At 37.4% G+C, this 22522-nt stretch overlaps 1 long non-coding RNA gene across 1 annotated transcript; it reads right to left on the bottom strand.

Annotated features, from left to right (window-relative positions):
- Window positions 1-381: 381 nt before the first annotated feature.
- On the bottom strand, window positions 382-21652 carry LOC127474468 (uncharacterized). The gene is made up of 3 exons (XR_007905862.1): window positions 21542-21652; window positions 18827-18915; window positions 382-434 (listed from the first exon to the last, which is right to left on the bottom strand). It is a non-coding gene; the product is annotated as an uncharacterized LOC127474468 (long non-coding RNA).
- Window positions 21653-22522: the final 870 nt, after the last annotated feature.

The following is a 22522-nucleotide window of genomic DNA, read 5'->3' as shown; positions in this document are numbered from 1 at the left end:
CTTTGTATGAGACTAAAAAACCCTGTATTTTTGTAACCATATATGTCATTGCAGAAGCTGAAGCTCCATTTCTAATTCCCAGAGTATGCTAATCTGAAGAGCATTTTATTGAAGTCAGAAAACTAAAGAACTACTTTTTGTACTTTTGACCAAGTTAAACCAGGTTCTAGTATTCATTATTGATTATGTATAATATACACATGGTTAGTGTTAAGCTATATTTTCCCCTAAAATATATCTTTCACCACAGAACTGGACCAGAAAGGGCAGTTGCAAAGCTGCTGGCAATTCTTTTTTTCTGTGAAGCCAAATACTGCAACTCACTGTGCACACCCTGCAGTTGCTGCAGATCCGAGGGTGTCCCACGTGTGTCAGAACATTCCTCACGTGTGGCAAACGGAACTGGCAAACTTGGTGGGCTTTCTTGTTTCCCCCTGAGGCCAAGGAAAAGATTATTCACAATCACTCATGGGGTATAGAATAATCAAATTGATGTGCAATTAAACATGAACCTTCTATTTAATGTGTTTTAGACTACATTCAGCCCAGCAGACTGTCAGATGGGAAGGTGGCATGACAATGGAGGCAATCACCACAAGTCTGCTGACTGATCAAATTCAGGTATGAGTCAAATTGAATTCCATAAAGCCTCACTTTGTAAAATGTCTTGAGGTTTCATGAAATTACATTTTAAAAATTCGGGCTTACAAGCAGGATAACTGGTATTCAATTCCTCTTTGAATGTAGTACTTTTCCAATAACAATTAACTTGATAGAGGTATTTATAGCAAGCTCCCCTTTGCAACTGTAGTAAAATACCAACATTCTTGTTACATCTTTTTAAAGAATTTTATGCTGGGTGCACACTGCATGATTGTTTCTTAATCATTAATGGACCTGAGGGCCTGGCTGGTTGCAGTTGCATTAAAATAAATCCATAGTCACCTTATTGAAGGCAGAAGGCCAGATTGGTTTTTGCTGGACAGCACGTTCCTGTTTCTCAGGACAGAGGGGTGACTGGTTTGCTCTGAAACACTTCTACATTTAATCCCTAGGGAAAGTAATTATTGCATGACCCTGGGTGAGGAGATGAAGACGTGCTTTTCCCTAATGTCCTACTGAATTGCTTGGATTTACAGGCAAGTTCTGAGGACACAAACATAAAGGATCCTGCATGTAGTTACCTGCAGAAAAAGGGAGTGAAAGAAGTTGACTGCTGTGAGGAAAGCAGATGAAAGGCAGCATTAGAGCTGGCCCCATCCTTATGCCACATGTGCTGCATTATCATGTTTCCCATCAATTGTGTATGTGGAAAGAGGCCGGAACTGGAATCAATCACTGACTCAGAAACCTAGTAAGGTTTGATAAATCATTGTCAATATTTTCTATGATCTGTTCATTTGTTTTCGTGAATTGAATGCCATTAGATTTATGCATTTTTTTATTACTGATTTTGTCATTCTTGGCACAAGGTAGAAGAAATAATGGTAAGACGGGAGTGCCTTTGTTATCTCTGCAGTGCACATTAATATGCATATTTTGTTTGGTGTGGAAAGACACAGAAGACAGTGGCAAAGCCCAGGGTTCACAGGGTTCTGTTGTGTTTAAATACTGTCCCAAATTATAGTGGTGGTAAATGTACTCCATAAAAACTTTTAATGCAAATTCCTTGTGGCAGAACATCTCCTAGAGGATTTTCTATGGAAAGGGTTAGTTTGTACCAGGTTAGTTGTACCACTTAGAAACAATGATATATTGCATATTATCAAACAATAGAAGGATGACAAAAAGATAATTTAAAGTTGTATTTATTTTGGTGAGGTTGTTTGTTTGTTGTGGTTTTTTGTTTGCGTTTGTTTTAATTTTAAAATGGTAGGTATAGAGAGAAATTCTCTACTGCAGGACAGCAAAATTTACCTGTATTGTATCACAGTGGTTTTTATTTAAGTAAGAGGCTGAACACATTCCCTGACTCATCCTGCCTCTTATCAGCTGGGCATTTTTTCTTTCAAAACCAGATTATTGTTTACTTTATTGGGGAGTTACAGTTTTCAACAGCAAAAATATTTGTTCATGTAATTAATGCCAATCTATTATAACATTAAACTCATTGGCCTTTTCCGCTTGACATTTCACCATCTAACAAGTTATTAACTATTATTGATTATTTAGTAATAGCTTTAGAAATTGTAACCCAATTTACAATGTGTTGACAGCTTCCCATTTGGTTTTCCCTAAGTAAACTAGAAAACAAACAAATCACTGGTTTGAACAATTTCACATATTAAATTTGTATATACAGCACTTACACCAAAACTGTTGTGTCAGGGAATCTAGTGAGAGAAATCAAAGTTGCAGGAGAGTCAACAGAAGATATAAAACAGGCAGCCAAGTTCAGCTGTTTTTTTTTTTTACAGGGCAGGACAGTGCCACAACTGTTAATTTAGAGGGTGATGAATGTTGGCTCTCAGTTGTGTCTGAAATGCCCTGTAATTACAGCTCAGTTCGAGTTCCCTTTTGGGGAAGGACTGCCAGAAACTTGTTATGCATGAATCCATTAATCTCTTCTCTTCTTTTGTGTCCTGATGTAAAAGTGAAGGCGATAATATGATGTGTCTCCCTTTGCTGTGCTGCTCTGTCCTGTTGTAAATCTCGAGTTGTTTTCTAGTGTGTTTAAATGTGCACAACACACACTAGCACAGCATGGTTCTGTTTCATATCAGCAGAGTTCTGAAGCTGAAAGGAATTACCTATAAGTTTAATTACCTTTTAGCTATTGTCAGGGTATCTGATGAAAAATAATCATTAATGGTTGTCTGTATTTTAACTTTGCCCTGCTAATATCAGGTAAGCCTTCTCCAGAGGTCTTGCTGCTATTGATAATCAAGTTCCTGATGAAAATCACATGAAGGCTGAGTGCATTTATCAGTCTGAAATGTGCTTTAATGGTCATTAACCCTCCACAGCAGGGTGACTGTATTTGTGTAGCAGGGGATGTGACTCACTAGCTCTATCTAGCAGGGTGGAAAGATAGGCAGAAAGTGTCAGCTCAGAGGGGACTGACAAAAATTCAGAAGAATTTGCAAAACCCTTTTATGAGACACTTGGCTGAATTGTGTTGGTATTATATGGCACAAATGTACATTATAAGAAAATATTTAGTATTACACTAGATAACTAGTCTGGCTACAATACTAGAATATCAGCAAATATAGGAAATATTATGATGACAACACAGTTGTTGTGCGTTGGATGTTCTGTTTATGTTCTTATGATGGGATGGAGCAAGCTTTTTCACAGGATATAAAAATAACCAAGAAGGAAATCTACACACCTAAACAAAGAGCTGAGGTACCCAGAGGTTCTGCTTTCTCTTTAAGTGAATGATATTTCATGTGTTGCTACCATAGTTCCCAGTGGGAAAATCAACAACGAATGGATTAAAGAATGTAGCTATATTCCATTGAAAAGAAACAGTCACTGGAAACAACAGCACTTTATTTCTTCAATATCTTAAGCAGAATTCAAATGCAAATTTTTAATTATTTTTTTTTTTTCTAAACCAGAGCTTCTAACTCTATTGGAAGGTGATCTCTTCCATTTTGGCACTTTGTCTGGGTTACAGGGCCATTACCACATTATCTAAGCCTTGTACTGCACATGAAGATAAAGGCCATACCAAATAAGGGCCAGGTGATAAGCCAGCTACTGCCTTTGATACCAGTGAACTCCTAAATCACTCTGTATAGACGGCATATAATATATCCTAGACTTGGTATCCTGCTTACTTAGAAATTTGTGTAGGACAGCTGCTCTGTCTGTGTTCTAGGAGGTGATCAGTGTCCTGGTGCTGAGATATAACCCAGGGATGGCAGCAAATTCGCAGGAGGAATCATTGGGGGGGGGCAGACAGTGAAAAGAAAGACAAGAGGAAGCTGCTCAGGGAGGAGAATGAGAAATCAGTGCAATGTAAGTGGGTGTCAGGTATTAGATGGAGCTTTGTCAGGGATAATTTGATAGGCAGAAAAATGGCAAAAAGGGAGGTGAATGTATGTAAAAGATATGCAGCAGCATTCACAACTCAAGGGCTGAAACAAATGACTGAGTCACATTTTTTGTTTCACCTAAGCAAGCTATTTATCACTGCCTTGTTTGTGTGTGCTTAAGAAAACACTAGTATATCATCAGCCACAATAAATGAAGTACCATAAATATGCATTTGAATATCCTAAATACAAAACTATTGAACCAAACTTGGGGACTTGATCTTTGAAACATTTGTATTTGGTGAAGCTACCCCCCCAAAAAAAACAAGACCAAAAAAAAGTGCATATTTTTGTGATTTATATTGCTGAGGCTATATCAAGTGTTTTTATATTTATTCAGTAGCACTTCGCTGTATGATTTCCAGCTTTTCAGTGAGTCTTATCTTCAAAATTCCATTTATTCAAGAGTTCTGTTTGTTGTTATCAGGCTGTTCTGTAAGAGTTTATCCTATTGCTCCCTAAAGATCAAATTTAAGCATGAAAAGAATTGCTTGCTGTTTCTGGAGGGTTATGGTTTTATAAAAAATTCTTGTAATTTGTTTGCTTTCCTATGCTTAAGACAATCTGCCTAACAGATGTGATGAGAATAAAATTGATAGGAAAGAAGGAAAATATTTGCTAGGAACATGAGAGATTGATAAAATCAAACTTATTTGTCCATTTTTTCTCGCCCCAAGTTCTTACTGATCCCTCATAAGCCATCAGAGTCAGTGGTGTGAAGTTGCCTTTCTCTCATTTTGGTAGAGCAGGGTCTTCAAGTTCAGCAGGCACCTCTCTTACATAACAAGACAGGTACAATTTACTGTAGTCTCTCAAAAGGCATTAACTTAATTAGTAAAGTATACAAAACGTATTTGGCAAAATAAACATGATTTTGGAGCTTGTTTAAATTATTAGCCAGTAATATGAGTGTAATGTATAGGACCTTTGAACATTTTCACATTTTGAAAACAATCTGATCCCTGCCAGAGAAGCAAGATGTGGACTAAATATGCATGGAGCATGTGACTAATAACAGCAAGTGCATGGCTCTGCTACCCACATCTCCGTCAGTATGCCAGGCAGGAGCTCTGGATTGCACCAGAGCATATCCCCCATGCCTCCAGCATGACACTTCCAGGTTATTGCCTACCCTGGGCTTGTCTACATCATGCAGAGCTCAGCAGAGCAATGTTGAATTTCACTGTCATCTGTGGATGCCTCCTGAGGAATGGGCCTCTGGAAGAGAAGGCAGCTCTTTGCATATGTCTTTACATCACACATGTATTCATGGAGGAAAAGTTCGAATACTTCTCTATACCTTTGATCTTTTTTTTAATCACTGCCTTATTTGATCCCTTTCAGGTACATTCCCGAGGTGCAATGGAGCATCATAGGTGTCTTTGGCACACCTATGGGCTAGTTGGTACTTCTATACAATATAGCAGTGCCACTTAGTTACAAGCTCAGATTTTACAGGTGGAAACACATTAATATTTCTGCTTAGAACATTTCCCCTCTTGCTAAGTCTCAGTAACAATTCCCTGCCGATGTCTATCTGCTCCTCTGGCCTCTGTCTCATTTGGCTCTGGCTTAGGGCTGTCTGCACCACGCACAGTTTTTCTCTCAGTCCTGCCCAGTAATTGTGTTACTGGCTGATGAAACCATCCATCAGTAAAAACGCAAGCTTTCTGATTTCTACTTAGGGAACAAACTTCGGTTCACAAAACATACAGCTGCACTTCAGAAAGTTTTCAGTACTCTGCTGTATAAGATGTGTAGTGTAAGAACCTGTACTTCCAAAGCCAGGCAATCTTCTGCACAGTTTCTAAAACATTTTTTTCCAAAATTGCCTGTGATTTCGCAGGCCATTAACATTAACACTGAATGACAGGTTGATATTCCTCTCATCAACATATTTGCTAAATTTCACTTCGGCGTGCTTTAGAGAGCAATTTACTGGTCATTTCAAGCACATTTAAGCTAGAAAGTCATTTGCCCCTCTTTGTGTTATAAAAATAAAAAAGCAAACTGCATCATTGTAGTATTATATTGCAAATAATATCACTGCTTTAGAGGGCCTCCTGCTTTTCTTCTCAGTGCCCTTCCTGCTTTTCCTGCTAGTTACCTTTCAGCTCCAGTAGTAAAAGATGATGAATTAATTAGTGCAGATGTATGATAATTATTGTCAGATGAAATAAACATAAAATACAAATGGGTTATAACTAATCAATAATTATGTACTATGCTCAATCTTCAATATGCAAGGCATGTCTAAATAGCGTCATTATAATGAAAATCAAATTATGGCACAGCTGTGTTGATTATGGAGCACCATTATAACTTTCATCCTCTTCATTTGGTTCCTGCTTAAGTCATGCTTCTGTGCCCACTTCTTAATACTGGAAAATATCTCTCTCTTCTGTGCACTGATTTATAGTTAATATTGAGGCATAAAATTTCCTATTATTGTGGCTTTCTCAAGGTCTTCCACAGGTATTATACAGACAGGCTCCAAAGTCTTTCAGTGCAATAATATGGAAGCATGGAAGCAATATGGAAGATTAAAGACAAACTTAAATGATATATGCCCCTGTGTTTGGATTTAATCTGTGCCTGAAGATATTTTGACCTGAATTACCAAATATATTGCAGTTGCATAGGAGTCAGCTGCAGCCAGCTCGTTCTGAGCCACTCAGATTTAACTTCATGGAATATGGAACAGGTAAAATTATTTATGACCCTTTCAGGATCCCGTTCTTGCTTTGGATTGCATAAAAGTCTGTACATTTGCATTCATATGTCATTCAATTATTCTCTTGCTTTGCCTAAAGAAAGAAAGGGGGGAAAAAAAAAGGGTGATTAATATTTGACAAATCTCCAAAACTAAAATACTGTAGGAGTGAAATATGTGATATGTTCTTTTTGGCATATGTTTAAGTTTTTATATAAAGTTTACAACATTCTCTAAAGAAAACGACCAAAATATGCTGTCATTTTAAAATCCAAGCCTCGTTCTCAACCTAAAACTTGCTTGTAAATGGTCTCTTACTTTATAATGAGGAGTCTACACCATAACACTGCAGTAAAAAAACCCTTAAGACCAGGACAAATTTCGCTGTTCATATACCTTTACTTTGATGTGTCAGCACAAGAAATAACATTATTCTTCTAGGCATTTATTTTAAATTACCATAAATGAAAATACTGATCTTGTTATTTCTAAGGTATATCGAATAATTATAGTATAGAATCCCAAAAGATCTTATGTCTTCTCAAGAGCTAACCTTTGAAAAAGATAGCATCTGTAGAATAAACAGGTAACAATTAATCTCTGACAGGAGTCAGTAAGATCACCAGTTTGGCTTCCATTCTGCCCAGCACCTTTGCCTTGGACATGGTGTTTGTAACATCCCTTAAAAATCATGGCTAAGGCGGTGGTTGTTCACCTAATGGGTGATTTTTCATACAACTTAATGAATGAGGCTGTTTCCCACTCAGTATCTGTTATAGACTGTACTGTCTCTGACTAGAATTGAGTGGTAAAAATATTAGGAAACAGTGTGTAACTAAAGAGCTTTCCAGACACACAAACTTTAGAATTGCTATTGACAAATATTGCTGACACTTTGCAGATACAGAAGTGATTCTTCTACTCTTTTCAAATGTGAGAAAAAGAAAAATGAAAAGTTTAAATGCAGATTTTTGCTCTTCCTAAGGTTAAATGGCTGCAGAGAACTTCTCTGCTTGGTTAATTTTGTACCATAAATACTACCTCTTTCCCATGGCCTTATCCTGCTGCTTTGTAGTAAATAAAACTGTTAAGCTTAAGGTTATTGATCTGGCTCCTCTACAAGCAAAACACCTCAGAAATGTGATTGAGGAAAACCCTCTGCTGTAAAAGTTAAACATTGAATTTTCTTCCAGGGTAAATTTTTGTTTTATTCAATAATTTAAAAGGTATCCAGCAGGGGCAAGTCTGGAGTCTGGGAACAGATTAATCTATAGAGGACTCCAACAACCTCAGCTGCCCATTTTCTCCATATGATATCCACCAACTTTTGGTGGATATTTTGTCTGAAATTCTGTTTCATCCCTTTCTGACGTTTTTATATAGAGTTTTGTTGAGACTTTCCTTCTTTCTGTCTCTTCCTTGTTTAATGTTCTTCTCCTGGGATTGTCTGGAGGGAAACTTCAGTACAAGTCTGGAGTGAGGCTCAAGCTCTCGGTTGTGGATGTTTGGTCAGACACCTTACAGGGCCTGTGAGAAGTGAGTGGTGTGTTGGTTTTGACTTGAATGCAATCCAATACACAGTTGCTGTGAGTCTTCTCTGCTATTAGTTTTACCATAGAATACTACTAATAGGTAAAACTCTATTAGTTTTACCATAGAATTGCATATATTAATATGCTATCACATACTCCATTACGTTTGGGATTGAGATAGATAATTTGGTAATAGCTTTCTGAAAATAAGCATTTTTATGGCTTTAAGCAACATCAGTTAAAAATCTGAGATGACTGACAGGCAAATTGTTAGCACTGTTAGGGAGAACTATTTGCTCTTGAATGGACCACGTACCAGGAAGTGTCTCTGTGGGGGCACACACATCTGCCATAAGACTTATCCCAGAAGTGATGTTATGAGGATCTTTTCTGATTTCATGTACCGAATCACCTGAAGAATTCCCTTTAAGCATTCTTTCAGAATTTGGGTTTTTAACTGTGATAAGATGTCAGAGATGTTTTAAGTCCCTGCATCTTCATGGAAGTGTTTGCTTTTGCCATGTAACATTATAGACATATTATATTGGTCACTGATAAAAACCAAACACACTTATGGTTGAGGATAGAAGTAAGTTATGATAGTTTTGGACAGAAGGATCAGATGAGGTGAAAGATGAGCATTCATAAGTCTTTTGTTAGACCTAATTCATGTACTTTAATTGAACCAATAATTGTATATATCTCTGCTTACTAATACATTATTCCAAATTTATTAGTTTTAAATATTTGACTAATTTATTGCCAAGTAAACCAAATATACTTAAGAGAAGTATCAAATTCCACATTAATTCCACTCAATTTTCTTAATTAGTAATAGTTTTACTTAAGAGCGCACAGTGCTAAGCAAACTTGTATAAGTTACAACACACACAAATGTCTAAGCTGGGATTTCTATGATTGTAGAAATTGTGAGCAAAGCATCAGGTTGTTAGAGATGAGGGTACATTTATTAGTCTCTATTCCAGACACTTCTTTGTAATCTTCTTATTCTGCTTAGTATTTGTTTTGTATTGACCATGAAATTCAAAAATATTCCTAGAGGGATTACTGTTCAGCTGAAATAAGATACAGATACTGAATAATGAGCAGTGTTTCTTCAAAATTGCTTTATAGCTGAAACTGGAACATTTTTTCTGGTTTCTCTAGTCCCAGCTAAATTGCATTTGCCAGGCAAGCATCCACTGGAAACCAGTCTGTTTTTTAATAGAACAGGCTGCCCAGGGAAGTGACAGAGTCACCAGCCCTGGAGGTGTTCAAAGTATGTGTAAATGTGGCACTTGGGGACATTGTTTAGTGGAGAACTTGGCAGTGCTGGATTAATGGTTGAACTTGATGCTCTTAAAGGCCTTTTCCAACCTAAATGATTTCTAACAGACCTGGCAAGCTGCTGGGTTTTCTGGAGCTGCAGTACTGAAAGAGCACTGCAGTTTGGGCTGCAAGAGCCAGATACTCTGCATTTTTGCAGCCTCATCGTGGAGAAATTCCAGAAACCTAAAAGTCCTGGTAACTCCGACTTTATTCCCAGCTCCTCTGCATAAGCAGGAGAAGCGTTTGGAAGAATCCTGAGGGGAACTTTGGCTTTCAGAGAACTTCAGCTCTGAATCTTCTTCTGAAGCCATTTCCTTCAACAGCAGCAGGCTCTGGGCAGTCTGACAAATGTCCAGTCATCAAGTACTGCATATTTTGTTTGCTTTAGGAAATAGAGGATTGACGCAGTCATGTATTTTGTGCATTTTGTACAGATGTATATTTTAAAGTTCCTTCCCTTTCATTCCAAGGCACAATAAATCTTTTAGTAAAGTGCGTGTTGAAGGACAAAAAAGAAAATTTGAGGTTTTGATCAGCTCCAGCTTGCCTGGGATGGGCAGAGTTCCTACCATTATGCTGTTTGTAAAGGCATGGATCTGACCATGTAAATGCAAGTACTGAAGTGAATTGAATGGACCAAGTAACAGCCTGCACTTCATGAACTTTTGAAATATGGATTGTAAGACTTATTTTATTTGACTTTCAGCTCTTAGCCTTTCTTCTGAGTCCTATACAGTAGGAGTTGATTTCGGATCATCAATTTCTTCCCTTGAAACACAGAACAGTCAAACAGTGTCAAATCTAATATCATTGAAGGCTCCTTGTTACATATCCCTTTTCGGAAATGTAAATAATTACATATTTAAAGCAGGCGAGGTTTTCCTTCCGATACTCCAAATGGAAGGTGATTCTAGGACATGTCTCACTGCGTCATTGAAAACCCACCAATCTTTTCAGCTCTAAATGTAATGGCCAGTGTGCAGTAACTTTTTCATGGCCCAGCATTGCCTCTTAGTTATAGCATATTCTCTCCAAAGATGCCTACACCTTAATACATTTGTAGACTTAATGTCTTAGATGTCTTAGCCTACTTTTAAGTAAATCTCCCAAGTTTCATGGGGCTGGTGCAAAACTGACTGCACATGGGGAACAGTTAAGCAAGTTGTACCACAAAGTGCATAAAATAAACAGAAAATGGGTACATTTTTTTTCTTCCCTGAATCTTTGCCTGAAGTTGCTCTTAGGTAATTTCAGGCACAAAGAACATCAGACTTTATCTTTGAATATGATTTTTTTTCTGATTGACAACTATGCTTTTAAAATGCTGTTTAAGCAGTCCCAGCACATACTTTTCTATCTTACCTATTCATAAGGCTGTATCTCTTACCCTTTTATGTTTACAGTGCTGTTTTGACATGTAATCCGTTTTCCTTTTTATGTCTGATTCTTCTTGAGAAATAAGGTCTCTCTGGAAATGCACTTCTTTCCCTCCCCCACCCCGTGTTTCTTACACTGCAGTCTGTCCTTCTGAGAGGAGCCCTGGAGCAGCTGGGTTTGTGCAGTGTTCCAAGTGGCAGCATTTCTGTTGGAGGCATCTGTTCTGAACTCGGCGCTTCATTTCAGCAGTTCTTCTATGAATTCATGCTTGTAAAAACATGTTTTTCCTGCTGGCTTGCAGGCTGAAATTTCCATATACTCTTCAGAGCAAACCTAACGGATGGCATTACAACTTTGTCTGAATGATAAGTTGTCCTGCAGCAGAGCTGAAGGCTTGCAGACCACATCCTCAGCTGGGACACAGTGGCATAGCTCTATTTGAAGTCAATGGAGCTGTGACACTCCACGTCAGTTGGAAATCTCTCCTGTGACTTTTAAGTGTTGTGTGACTCTTCCTGCCTCATTAGTATGTCTCATGTAGTGTGAAGCCAGGCCCACTGGAGATGGTAATTTTATGCACTGAATAAGATATTACCCAGTGTGAGTTGGGGTATTTTGTTAAAGGAGGGGAAGAAAACAACTACAACCCAAAGTGCTTCTGTTCACCTTGGGAATTCACCTGGTGTATGGATGTGCTCCAGTGAGGCTGTGTTGGTTAGGGATGTTATGAGACATGGTTTGTAATTAATAATGATTTTCCCAGGCACAGACTGAGATTGCAGTTAAGATTTTCTCTCTAATCCTTTGCATTAATATTAGCTGTGCAAATTTGGCAAGGTTCTTTTTTTCTTTCTTTTAATCCATTTAGTTTTGATTTCAGTGTCCATGTTAATCTGTGTCTAAGAGCAGCAGGTGTGGATGTCCTTGGGAATATTAGAACTTCAGCTCTTTGAGTTTCTTCTGATGCCTGAGAGGCTCTGATTTGTTAAATTCATCCTCTGTACTACCTTCCAAACAATACAATTTCATATTTCTTCTCTCTCTGTGGGCTTGAGAGATGTGAGAAAGTCCTGCAACTTTCTCCATAATACTTCTGGCTCAGGAAATTTGAAAGAGGTGTATAAGTGTGTGATGTTTGTAGATGTTCAGAGTTTGCCAGCCACCTTCCTGCCCTCTATTAGAACCAGGGAGAAGAAAGTAAGCCAGAGGGAAGGGAGACAATGCAGACTTAAATAAGCATTTTCTATTCTTCTCTTTTGCTTCTGGTAATGATTAAAAACATAGCTGAACATCTTTTAGTTAAGTTGCTCTGGCTTCACAATGAAAGGAAGACACATTCATGCAATGAAAAAATGTTGTCCAGGGAACAACTTGCATTTGCTAAAAGCATCGAGGACAACTTACATTTCTGTAGGTCAACCTTTCTGTAAGCAACATAGATTTTGTTACCTCTTCATGTAATAAATAAGCCTGTGGACATTGCAGAAATGTTTATTAATTGTGTTGGATTTAGAAATATTTCTGGTTTGGACCTGTAAGCTACTCGTGTGCAGAAATTCCTAAGTGAGAAAGAGAGAGATATTTCCTAAATGGAAAATATCATGAAGCAGGACTTCTCAGACACAACTACCTGGCTGCTACTGCCTGGACCAAATAAGTCTGTGACCTGGATGAAGGGAGGAGACAACTCTGCAGCCCCGTGATCACGGTGTGGTCTGACACATGATGGTACCAATGAACAGTAATGCTACACAAGGTTGCTAATGGGGGATAAAGGTAAGCATAGAAAAATACATAAAACTATACATTTAAAAATGGTGCAGACACTCCATTATAAATTTTATATCGATGTGATATATTTAAACATACACACACACAAATCTACATTACTTATTCAGGTTGCATATAACACTCAGAATAGGTGACAATAAACCAAACCAACATACTTTGAAACTGTACAGTAGTTTGGATTCATTCTACTTGAATGAAGCCTTTCTTGACTGCATAATGCTCTTTTGCATATAAATAAGATTAGAGTCATGATTCTCTGCTTAGGCTATCAAGAGTGGGGGTGTGTGTGAAATATAAGTTATTCCTTATCACAAACTCTCAGTTGTGATTTTTAAAGTGGGCCCAAAGCCATCCAACTTTGCTTGAAGGTTTTAATATTATTTTTCTTTTGTTTTGGTTTGGTTTTCTGTTATTTGTTTGTTTGTTTTTTTAGTTTAAAGGTTGCAAGAACAACATATCATAATGTTGACATTATCAGGGCAGTAAAGAGACTTTCTATGAGCTGATTCTGTCTCCAGACCCTCCACCCATTATGACTTTTTGAGATATCAACAGTGAAGTCTACACTTGATAAAAGTGAGCAATTTGACTGTAGAAAAGAAGAGCATAGGCTAAACTAATCTTGTGCAGTTTAGTTTGTAAGTATTGCCCAACTGGAGCGGGTCTGTAACACAAACAGTATTATAGGGGAGAGTGAATTAAATGAAAGTAGCTTTGCAGTAATAATTGTAATGAGTACCCAAGAACCAAAATTATGCTACTTTGGCCAGTTCAAGTATTCTTGAAAGTAGCCTCAACAGTAGTAGTCTGTTAATGATATGATCAAAGAGGCTATCATTAAAACAGATTAAGTGAGATTAAAAAGGCATGAATAAGAAAGCGTGATCGGCGCACAGGGGCAATTTGATGGAGTCATTTATACATAGGCAGATTTAATTAGTGCAAAAACATATGATTCAAATGCCAGATCAGAATCAAGACGAATTTCTGAGCTCCTTTCTGCATGGAACAAGTATATTCTGAGAGAAGGAAGATAGAGGAGGTGCTTTAGTCTGCTGACTTTTTTTTTTTTGCCTGTGATATTGACTCTGTAAAATTAGTGGATGTGTGTTCTTATTTTTACTGTGACTTAACAAGAATTAATTTCAAAACAGTATTTCTGATTCTAGAACAGTATAGAAGTTCTGGATCTTGCATGTAGACTCATGAGAAAACACACACATCAAAAGAAGTTTAAAGGTAAAGAATATCTGTGAGCAGAGCCTTGTAGAGGCCAGTAGCTTTATTTAGGAAAGCAGTTGCTCTGCTCAGAATGGGACATTACTGCAAGGCTGGCTGTCAGTTTCTGAGTCACACCAGTCCAGCAAAGAGTATTTTGAGGAAAACCCTCTTGGCTCAGTTTGCTTTGTTTGATGTGTTTTTACTTTGGCACGAACACCCAACCACTGTACCATGTTGCTTTTTCACATTGAAGTTATGCCTCTGTTTTCTCTCTTATAGGGCACCTTTCCTGCACTGTGTCTTTTATTCTCACATCTTTTCCTAGGGCAGCTGGAAGATTTTGTGTCTTTTCTCCTCTGCTGCATAAGCTGGCACCATCTCAAATGCTCACACTGTTGTTCTCAGCCAGTTTTCTCTCTGTGAAATGTTGTTTGTTGCTATGTGTGAGCTTTGTTTCTCTGGCTGAAATTATTTGCTTAGATGGCTCCAAGCAATGCTGTAGGCCAGTACACTGCTGCAGAAGAGGTTCTGCTTTCTCTTGGTGACAACAAAAGAGAGAGATCTGGCTACTTGGAGCTACCATCTTGTGCTGTGATGAATGGGTAGGTAAGTTAAGAGTAAATTGGCAGCCACAACAGAGCTTTTCTTGCAGCAGAAGAGGCTTGTTCCAAAGGACTGTGTATAATTTGGCTCTTGTGTACAGGGAGAGATTAAAAATACAGAAGTGATGTTCTTCCAAATGAAATCTGCCAAAAGCATCTTAGTCAGAAGGACTGTGCATTGTTACCCCAGGAAATGATCCAAGATCGGGTTCCTTTCTAGCTCCTTTTAACTTTGGGAATTTTTCAGCTCTTTGTGTCAAAATATGACCCATAGGTTTGGAGCTTGTGTTCTGTGTCTATCTTGCTAAGTATGTTTCTCCACTCTGAAATTTGCTCATGTTATGCATATTTGTGCAGCAGGAGAAATGTTTCAGTGCTGACAGATATTTTTGATTGAATTGACTCTACAAGTGTCAAGGCTGGTTTCTGTAGTTGATTAACTGGTTGGTAGCTGTGAGTTCTTTTGCTATTGGCAATTATAAATTTGAACGCCTTTAGTACAGACCTTAATATTTTTTTGTGAAATATTACTTTGACAGTAAAATTTCCACTGGCATCTGTTGTGTGTGTTTGTCTACTCAGCTCTTTAATGTCAAAGCCTGCAAATGGTGCTGCCTGTGTGCACATGTGAAAACCAGCTGAAAAGAACAGGGTTCTTATAGAGCACCTGCTGTTGTGTTTCAAACCTTGCTGCTATTTTCAGCTATTGTCATTCACAAGGCTTTTAGTTGTTATTTAGAGTAGAATAATAATAATACAAAAGTTCTCATTGATTCATTGTCATGGGTTCATTTTGTGGATGCAAGCAGTCTCTTTCCTAAGATGGAGAGGTCTTTCTACTTTTAAAGGCTAGTAAAAAAAAAGGTCAGAAAATCACCTTGGAACAACTGTAAAAGAAAAACTTACAGGTTTATAATGAGACAAATAATTTAAGGAATTTAGCCACCTATAATGCTCAAATCCCAAAGAACTTTGTTACATTTGCATAGAAAGATGTACAGAGTTGGGACTTTTGCCTGGATCTTTAATCCAGCTTCTCAGTGAGCTTAAAATCAGATGATGGAACACTTGTTAACAGTGCATTAGTGGTGGTCCTGTGAGGGCACAGAGACACACGGGAGAGATCAGTCACCATTTCCAAGTTGTCCATTTGCACATGTCAATGCATCCATTTAAACTTCCACTCGGAAAATTGACTAATTTTTTTTTTTTTTTTTGCATTTCTGTGCATTTTGCAAAGACAGTGAGAATGGGAGGCAGCCACAGCAGGAAGCAGGAGATGTTTGCATGGTTCTCTAGTGTATCCATACTTCAGCTGACTCCAGCTGGAATAGCCAGGGCACCAGCTTCCTTGCGTAGGATAAATTTGCCTATATCCATTAGCAAAAGCTGAATATTTTTCACAATATATATATAATCATGAAAGCAGTCTTTCAGTTGCAGAGGCTTTTGTAGTTATTAATAAGAACACTACTAAAATGTGAATGTGTAAAATCTTGCTTTTGTATTTGCTCACATTGTATGTAACAAGATGAAAAATATTTACATGTGTATATGACTTTCATGACAGCACTTTAATACTGACATGAGGAGTCCTGCTTCATTACTTGTATCCTTACCACTGGTTGTGTTCTATTCAGTTAGAAAGTGATGTATAATTATCAGTGTTATCAGTGTTATGAATGTGGTTTTGTGGATTATTTATGTCATGACCAAGAGTCAAATATATTTTGAGAGTCTGAGAAGGAGATATTGGAGTGGAAATTAGACTCAACAACTCATAACTTGGCTATGTCTGCAAGACATTCATAATGAATAACAAGAATTTTATTTGCAAGCTTGTTCTTATTGGAGATGATAATCCTTTGACTACTCTATTTGATGGTGTTATTTGTAAATAATCCAGTTCAAAGGGAAATTATCACACAAGCATCTGCACTTATTTGTGGTTTTGTTCTGCCTTCAACATTCCCCAGCTGGAGAAATGTTTACATGTTGGGGAAACTAAAGCATAATGAAGGTGTGAGTTGCCTAAGGCCATGCAATGCAGTACTGACAAAAGTGGGAACAGACACTACTTGTCTGAATGGTCTCTTGTATTTTTCTCCATTCTCACACTCTGCACTGAAAACATAGCCTAAACCAAAGTTCACCCATGGTGGAAGAAATGGACTCATTGACTCTGACAGGTATTGTAATTTGGTTTTGTGGTATGTGGCCTTGGATGCACAACACCCTAGAGTTGTAAGATATTCACATTAAGAGCAGAATGTATTCTCAAACAATGCTTTATTTCCATAACTCAGATTCTCCATCTTTGGATTTCCTATTAATTTCTTTAAAGACAGATAAACCCTTTGAAACAGTTGCTGGAGTATGTGTAGAATCACCCACTTTTTGTAAACCTATTACTGCTTCTTAAAACCAGGGATTTGAACAAAAGTGGATTTTTTTTCTCTGTGCTGCTAAATACTTGCTCATTTGTATTCTTGTTTCTGATTCATACAGGCCTATCTCAGACAGAAAGGCAACAACAGTCATGTTTAGAACACAGCATGATCCATTGATCCAATTTTGAAGGTTGCCCTTTCAGTTCAGCAGCTTCATTGACTTCTAGATAGTATCCATTTGTATTTCCAGGCATTTTAGAGATGTTATTGAAACCTAAACTTTTAGACTGAAGGTGTACAAGATTATGTGACAACTGCAGCATTGATTTAGCACTCATTTTAGATAAACCATTTGGAATACCTTGTATTTCAGTCCTATACAGGCTCTGCACCCAGGGAAAGCAGTGCATAAAGGGTCTAAGAGGAGGAAAGAGTTTAAATCATTTTATTTCCTTTTTAATAAGTAGAAGTGAAGGATTTACAGGAGAAGTCTTGGAACTAGACATCTTGAATTCAGCTTCTTTCTGTGACACAGACTTTATAAACACTGTTTAGCTTTTTTTTAATTTCTGCTTGCAGTTGCTAAAATGGAGGTAATGGATCCAAATGAGATCAAGCAAATGGTTGAGTTTAAGCCTGGGAGTGCAAATGTTTAAGCATTTTGCTATAAAAAGAATGGCATTACTGATCTGGGAGAGTTACAAAGCTGAGGAATGATTTTATGAAGAGTTCTGGGCTCTTCAAGTTACAGAATCAGGAAGTTGATCTTCTGAGAAGCATTATTATTAGCTATGGAAATTATTCTCATACAATTATGAAATCCTTTCTATCTACATAAAAGCAATAATTTCTTATGATAAATAAGTTGAACAGAAATGATTTAAAACAAAATATTAATGACTCCTTGATGTTTTCAACAGCTCAGTGATATACCTCTGTTGATATTTTAAGAATTTAGAAAAATGTCATTTGCATGTTTAGATATTTGAGCTTTATAAATTAAAACCTACAGAGTAGTTAGAAGGCTTAAAAACCTTCTTCATGTAATAGTGCCTAAAAGGGTTCAGAAATCTCTCCTTATGTTTGTTTTCTATTATGTTAGAAGGGTGAAAACACTGTTGTACTGCACTAATCATGTACATTATTGAACAACTATTGATTAGTTCAGTGTTTGGGGAAAAAAATCCTTGTCAAGGCTAAGTGAAAGGGCAGGTCCTGTTACTCAATTGGAAAAGCTATCTGTCTCATTACAGGTGCTTTCTCAAGGACGTAAAAGCTTTCATCCTGAATGGAAATGTTTTATTAAGCTGCCAAACTTCTGAAGTTTTCTGCAGATTTTTGAATTTTAGCCTTCTTTCAAGAAAAACAAATAAACAAACAAACAAAACCACAAACAAAAAACCTCTTATCCCTGTAGGATTCTTTAGCTAATTTTTAGCTTTAATTTTCAGTGATTCCATTCTCTTCCAAGGAAACAGTGTAAGGTATGGGCAGAATAAAAGTAGTGAGGTTTTAATTCCTCTTTGAGCAAGTCAGCCTTATACTTGGAGCTGCTCTTACAGGACCTGACAGAATGGTTCAGAAAGCACTGTTTTTCATGACAAATCCTTTTACAAATGTTGTTATTCACTAACAGATGCTCTGGAAATTTGATGATAAGAGCTTTCTTTTTTCCAAAACATTTCTCACTTTTTTTCCAAGATAATTTTTATTTTTCAATTTAGATTTAGCAGGACCATTTTCCCTTGTTTTGACTTCCTACCAACCTGCTGGGGTAGGTAAAAAGGGAAATAGTCCTATTCCCATGAGTATTGGGATGTCTTACCTGTTGCTTCATGTCGATGTGCATTATAAGTCAGTCTAATGCTAGAAGGTGGTAGGTGTCTCTGTTTGGGTCAGCAAATTCAATTGGTCCTGTAAAATTGGAGAGGTGTTTGAATACCCCCAGATTCATTGTAACAACCAGTTACAATTAGTACAGCCAGAAAGTTGCTTGTGATAGAAGAGGTAGTAAAGGTATAATGTGGAAGAATATGCACTGCAAGTTTATAAAAAGCGAAAAAAATTCACATCATGGCAAGACAGTGGCAGCTGTGCTCAGTGCTGTTAACTGATAGCACTGCCCTGACATCAAATCGTTACATTTCATTTAGGAGTGCACGAGCTCTGTAAATTCCTCCTTGTGCATTAACATAAACAGTAGATTTGAAATAAAGAAGAGAATGATAAATGCCACGAAGCTTCACAATATTGAATTCTTGGGTCAAGGCAGAGTCCTTGCTAAAAGCCACTGGTATTTGTCCTTTCTACTGGGAGGCAAAATCTTCAGGCTCAGTTGCCTGAAAAGAATTCCCATCTCACTCTTTCTTCAGGATGTTCATGCTGCTCAGAATACAAGCTGCTTTCCACTGGTTTTATTCCATTCTACTCAATCTATTCTGGAAGTGTACAATGTGGGACTGCTGCCATTCACATATTTATACCACTGAATGTTGGGAGGAGTATGTAGTTCTATGGGGAAGAAGGATTTTATACAGCCCTGATAGAAGAGCTATAAATTCAACAATATTTCAGTATCATGGAATAAAAAAAATATCTCTCAGCTTTAAAATGCAATAGAATAAACTTTGAAGTACTAGACCCAAGATGTATATGTTAAAGGTGGTTTTTTTTAATAGGGAACAACAAAGGACTAAATTATTCCAGAGGAATTTAGACATATATTGTTATGGAAACTGGGATTTATGGTGATTATCTAAGTACTGATTACTTGGAGATTGAAATACCAGTTTTTTTAAGAAGTGTTTTTTTCTCTAGAGTATGACAGACCATCAATACAACCAGACTTAGGTACAGAAGTGTATTGGCTTTGAATTAGAAAAAATCACAGGTTATGATATATCTTAGAGTCTGAAATTGTGTTTTACATATACTATTTTAAAGATCTTTGCATTTCAAATGCTTTATCCTTGTCTTCCTACAGTGTTTCCACCACTCATAAATTTGTAGCCTGTAGTAAACTTACCGAGTCAGGCATGCAATTATGAACAGATGTGTTGTTTGAATTGGAACATAAAATACCAAGGGATGGAGTTGTTTGTGTGATGAATACACTTAAGGCTTGATTTTCCTATCATGAACTTTTCAATTTCCTTTTGTACAGTTTTAAAATTCAGTGAAGAATAAGAAACAATAACAGCAATAAATTAGAAGTTTAGAAAGAACACGTATCATATCTCAGAAACATTGCTTATTCATACTTGGGATCCACTTTATCTCCTCTTCCTTACCAGCTCTCTCAGCTAACACAGAGTTTTCCCTGCTGGAGAGGACTCCACGTTCAGTGCTAAGTCACCGTCCATATCCTCATGTATGGACAGGGGTGACATCCCTCCTGTGCTGTCTGAGGTAAGATGTGTTTGTGATTCACAGGGGTGAAAATTGGGACATGAACTTTGTGAAATTGCATTGTGGAGTGAATGCCTTACAGGGGTGCAGTGCTGTAGATGTAACTCCAGTAAACACACGTGCTGAAGTCCAGTTCTGATTAGCAAAGTGCTTTGGACATATATTCAAATCCTCATTTTCTTCAGTGAGACTTCATGCTTTGCAAATCCAGTAAACCAAGGCACACAGTAATTAACTGAGATGCAAAGTTCTTTCTCTGCTGCTGAAGAGGCAAGTCATTAAACACAGGCAGTTTTGCCTCTTTACTGGAAAGGGTAAGGAAAGAGGCAGAGTGGGATCGATCCTGCTCACTCACCATTGCAAATTTATTATACATTAATGACTCAGAGCAATGGTCCCTGTAAAGATAGGGGCCCTGGGAGAGTTATTAGCAATGAAGAACTAGTACTTTACCACTACCATGATAACAAAGTAATTATTTTTGGGTAGCAACTGGTAAATTCCATGTGATTATGCTGCTTTAATGTTCTTATTCTTTCTATTTGCCGTTTAGTTACAGGCAGGGACTAGCAAGGGATGTACTGTTGTTTACAAGGCTCAATAATTTCATTCAGTAGTGGTTCATCCTAATCTGAAGAAAGTGAGTTGCTCCCCTGTAGTAAGTTTGGAAGAATCATGTAGAAAGAGTCAGGAAAAATGAGTTGGGCATCAACTCATTAAATTGCAACTGAAAGGCATTTATGCAATGGTCCTGTTAAGTACAAGTCATGCCCCATTTAAAAACTACCTGAAATTACAGCACGTTTCATTAAGGAAGATAATTACCAATTCATTCCTCCCTGAAAAATTAAATTTAGATTACAACACATTTAAAACCTACCTTGATATTTGTAAGATAAATATGGCTTGTGTGCTATTGACAAAAATGAAAAAGAAAACCAAACCCCCTCAAACCAACAAAAACTAGAAGGTATATTATCTTTTTCCAAACGTCACTATTGGAACGGAAGGTTGGTGTCAAAGAAGGGAAATTAAATATATATATTTTTTTCCCAATATCATGGTAGAATTGTCAAAAAATCTCAAGTTTAAAAAAAAAAAAGGTAAGAGAGAAGTCAGCAGTGTTACTTACCTACATGACATCACTGTCTTCAGGGGGTCTGTGCTGATTTACAGTAACTAATGACTAGCTAATTTCTGGTTTGGTTTTGCTTACGGTGTTAAATTAGGCTGAAAAATTCCTAGAAAGAAAAAAGAATAACACACTTTCTTTAAAGAAACTTAAGACATACCACTACTTAAGTTTCAGTGTGACAGGAACGTAAACTCTTCTTTGTGGAAAATAACTCAATATTAGTTCAAAGTGTCACCCTGCCATTTCTGTCATCCCAAGCAAGAAAACAACCTTTAAACATCAAACTCTGACTACTTGACATTCCCAGCTTTTGCCAGGCCAGCAGTGCTTCTGCTGCCTCAGATGTAGATTCTTTCATCATATAACATCATGTCTCCCTGGATTATGTCCAGTTATGAAATCCTGACTTTAGCCTTTTAGAATGATTTCAGTAATGTACAAAGACAGGGAGAGGGCAAATTTGCTGCCAAGATAAACCCAGAGAAATCAAGGGAATTGTGCCAGCAGAGAGAGCGTGTCCTGTGGGAATTGAAAAGTTTGCAACCACAGGGAACAGAGGTCTTAGAAACCTTAGCAGTAGTTAAAAGACTGAGAACCCATTCTACCAAGGTTTATGAGAATAAGCTTGAATAACAGTGGTTTTTTCCTTCCAACAATTGGGAAACATGGTCCTAGGTACTTCCTACTTTTTAAAATTAATAGGGGGGGGTTGATAACAGGGACAAAAGAAGGAGGAAAAGTCGATACTGGAAGTTGCAACAAATGTGCCTTGAAGTTGATTACTGTGAAATGAAAAGGGATGAAAGTGATTTGCTGGTGGAAGGACAGAAACAGATTTTTTTGTCTCCCCTGACATTTAAGACTTCAGGTGGCATAAGAAATTGGTAAGAGAGTAGAGGCAAGTGTAACCAAATCCCCTTATAAACATTTACCAAAGTCTGAGGAAAGGACTTGTGGTTTGGAAAGATACTTGCTTTC

Source organism: Manacus candei, unplaced genomic scaffold (assembly GCF_025592945.1).
Source record: "Manacus candei isolate 608988 ecotype Guabito, Panama unplaced genomic scaffold, ASM2559294v1 h1tg000005l, whole genome shotgun sequence".
NCBI lineage: Eukaryota > Metazoa > Chordata > Aves > Passeriformes > Pipridae > Manacus > Manacus candei.
Note: the sequence above shows the minus strand (reverse complement) of the source record. Positions and strands in the feature narration are given on the sequence as shown.